Source organism: Ipomoea triloba, chromosome 13, assembly GCF_003576645.1.
Source record: "Ipomoea triloba cultivar NCNSP0323 chromosome 13, ASM357664v1".
In the NCBI taxonomy this organism is placed as follows: domain Eukaryota; kingdom Viridiplantae; phylum Streptophyta; class Magnoliopsida; order Solanales; family Convolvulaceae; genus Ipomoea; species Ipomoea triloba.
In genome coordinates this window covers 15502409-15505952 of record NC_044928.1, presented here as the reverse complement: position 1 = coordinate 15505952, position 3544 = coordinate 15502409, and the positions used below count along the sequence as shown (strand labels likewise).

Below are 3544 nucleotides of genomic sequence, written 5' to 3'. Positions count from 1 at the left end.
TTTTTCCAAGATTTCTAGGATTGTGACACTTGTCACTTTAATCCACCCCTAAATATTATTATATAAGTGGGAAATGAATTTTTGGTCTTCATTTTCCCCATTTGGCCGAAACAAGGGAGAGGAAAAGGAGGGAATTTTCTTCATCTTCAACCTCAAGTCTTAAGAACTCCATAACCAATCCTTCTTCACATCTTCATCAAAGATTCGGTAAAACTTTAATTTTATTCGGTAGATAGCTTTATTTCCTTTCCTAGTTTAAGAATCTAAGTCTTGATTTCTTGAATCTTGTTGTTATGATGATGAATTGGGAGCTAGGGTTTCAAGAAGGAATTGGGGAAAATCCACCAAAAGCATCTTTAAGACAATATTAACTACTTTGGAGGTAAGGAGTTCCCTTAAGTTGGACTAGATTGCTCAAATTTGAATAATTGATGGTTGATTGTGACTTGGTGAAATTTAGTAAAAATGTTTAGTATAAGTTGCCTGTATATGGTGTATATAAGGTGTATGTATAAATTATGCTTATGCCATATAGGCTTATACTTGTGAAAATATTGAAATAAAATCAAGCTAGTTTCTGGCAGTGACTTCCGTGAATTTTTGGGAAATATCGGTAAGGTATTTTGATCCAATTTTTTTTATACATGTAGTTCTATACGTGTAGATGCTACCATAAAAATTTCATAATTTTTGGAGTAGTATAAGTGTGGTTTCAAAATTATTTTCCAAAACTGGTCCAGAGAGAAGAAAAATCCGGACAGCACACTGCCAAGGGCAAAAAGGGAATTTTCTGTGTAAATTCGTGAACCTAGATGACCAAAACTTTTTATGAACATCAAGTACTATGAGTTAGGGTTCTACCAAAAAAATTTCAAGTGAAAAAGAGTTCGGGAACTATTCTTACCGGCTCGATCTTTCAGACTGCGCCAAGCTGAAATTTCTGAAAAGAAATGGTTAAAACCAATGTCGTTAAAGAGAAAAGAGAAGGAAAACCTTAGTTTCTGAGCAAGAGGAGGAGGACCTTGACTAACCCACGGGTGGCATATGCTCTGCATGAAGTGCCCTTGCCCAGCGGTTGTTACATATTAAATGTTGTGCCGTATGACATCCAATTCATACTTATGCGACGTCTAGTCGCTGGGTACTATATAACTCGTCGGATGCGGTATTCCCACGGGGGTGTGCACACTTAAGGTATAGATACCCCGATTATTGCGGGCAGGTTTCGTTTTAACGGACCCGGTTAGGCCGACTGGGAATCATTTTAACGTACCTGGTGCCAAGGGATCAGCGTTAGATCGGGGAACGACCACTACCCCGATCAATGATCCAAGTGGTCAAAGAGGGAGACAATTAGAGTGCTCCAAAGGCCTCACACTTTCGAAGAAGAAACTAAGTGAATTTTTGTAAGGAGATATGGCTACTCTGTAGCGGAGATGAGATGGAAATTGATGGAAAGCTCCTTGAGAAGAACGGTTGAAAACTAGTTTGAATAACTACAGGTTTGACTGGAGGAAAATATTATTTCCTATTTGTAAGAGAAGTCCAATTTGACTAAGTGATATGATTTCTTCTACGTACGTATATGTTTCACTGTGTTGTTATACTTTAATCAAAAATATATGTTTTAGAAAACCTTTATTTAAGTTTGGGCGATCCACGGATCTCCTTGCTTAGCCGTCGCGCTAACTACACTTCAATGTGTTGCTTTCAGATGGAGTTCAGCGTTAGTTCTTGCAGTCCGACGAACTCCCCTAGTTCGTCGGAAGGTGTAGGTCGTGGCATGGACGACGACGTGTTTGTACAACAGATGAGTGGCGCCGACCCTTATGCGCCTGGCTATGCTCCTACAGCTCCCAATAGCTCACCGGCAGTAAATAGTGTTCTTCCTATTCCTGAGGGTCCTGACGTACAGGCCACTTTTGGTTTTTACCCCATCGAGGTGCTGGTAGGAAGTAACCCCCTAGAGTTTATAGTTTATTATCCTTACCCTTGGGACCCGAGTCCTCCCGAGAGTTGGGAGGAGTGGTCTATGGTCATAGTCGCTTCCCGGTTCCTAGACCATATCACATGGTACGAAGGGGAATGGCATCTTGTCTGGGGTGAGTTTACGGGTCCGACGTATCTCCAGATCGTGTAAGCAGGATGCACAGAAGGTCTGTAGGGGTTTATTCCTTTTGTGTAAATATATTTTGTAGCCAGGGGAGTGACTGATCTTGGTTAGTGGGGACATGTAGGGCTTTAAACTTATGTTGGCCGTTAGGCAAAATTTCCGGTACTTACTTTGTAAATATTTATATATATATATATATCTTGTATGTTATTTCAAAATGAGTGACTGTGTGTGTTGAGTAAGTTTCTTTTAGCCTGTGCACCTGAAGCGGGGTCTGTCAAGGGGATGATAGAACTTGTTTTGGGTGTGGCGGTAACACCTTGGGTTGTACGGCAAGCCAGACTCCTCAGGATGTACGGTAAGCCGGCCCGAGGAGTGTTACAGCAGGTGTGTCTTTGTTTCTCCTTTGAGGCTACCTTTGGCTGGCCTCTCTCTGGATTCCTCTTTTCTTCTGGAATCCTTGCCTTCCTGACCTTGATGCTTGCTTACTGGTGGGTAAGGGCATTCAGCCTTGAAGTGCCCTGGCCTCCTGCAGTTGTAGCATAGACCTTGATCTTCTTCCTCCATTCTTCTGGATGTGTATCTCTCATTTTTCCTTCTTGAGGAGGAAGGTGAACTTGTATTGCTTTCCGGTGTCTTCTTCATGAACTTCCTGAATTTTCTCATGAAGAAAGCAAACTGTTCGTCAGATAAGAAATCAGTGGGATTAGGATCTGACCTTGAGGAGGTGGTTGGTTGGTCCGCAACCAGTGCCACATTCCGTCTGTCCACCACGTCCTCATCTCTCGGAAACATCTCAAATTCGAAGGCTTTGAGATCTCTGAACAGTTGGTCGGTTGTGGTGTTCTTCAAATCCCTGTGATCACGCATTGTGATCACCTTCATTTCCCACTCCTTGGTAAGGCCTCGTAAGACCTTCAGGTTTAGCTCCTTTTGTGGAATCTCCTTCTCGAGATCACTGATCTCTATTGATAGCTTCATGAAACGAGATTCCATGCTGTCGATGCTTTCCCCTGGCTTCATCTTGAAGTCCTCGAACTTCTTCATGGCCACGGTGAGCTTGTTCTCCTTTTCCTGTTCGTCACCTTCACCAATTAACATCAAAGTATCCCATACCTCTTTCGCCGTTTTGCACTTTCTTACTTTTGGGAAGATGGTTTCGTCTATAGCTCTGAAGAGGATATCCTTGGCAATGTTGTCCAGGTTGTTTCTCTTCCTATCATCACTTGTCCCTTCTTCCCTAGGTTTGGGGACATACTTTGGTGTATCCCTGGTTTGCTCAGCAGCCGTGTTTACCATCATGATCTTGACTGGTCCAGATGTTATAACTTCGGCCATCTCATCATGGAGGGCTGATAGATACGCAAGCATGCGTGTTTTCCAGTCATCGAACCTGCTAAGATCAAAGAGAAGATGTCTCGACAACATGCT

At 42.5% G+C, this 3544-nt stretch overlaps 1 long non-coding RNA gene across 2 annotated transcripts; it reads left to right on the top strand.

The window, feature by feature from the left end:
• Positions 1-71: 71 nt before the first annotated feature.
• On the top strand, positions 72-1786 carry LOC116002019. Of its 2 annotated transcripts, XR_004094341.1 has the most exons (3): positions 72-207; positions 316-382; positions 1715-1786. It is a non-coding gene; the product is annotated as an uncharacterized LOC116002019 (long non-coding RNA). The 2 variants fall into 2 exon arrangements; XR_004094340.1 differs by lacking the exon at positions 1715-1786 and having other exon boundaries at positions 316-587.
• Positions 1787-3544: the final 1758 nt, after the last annotated feature.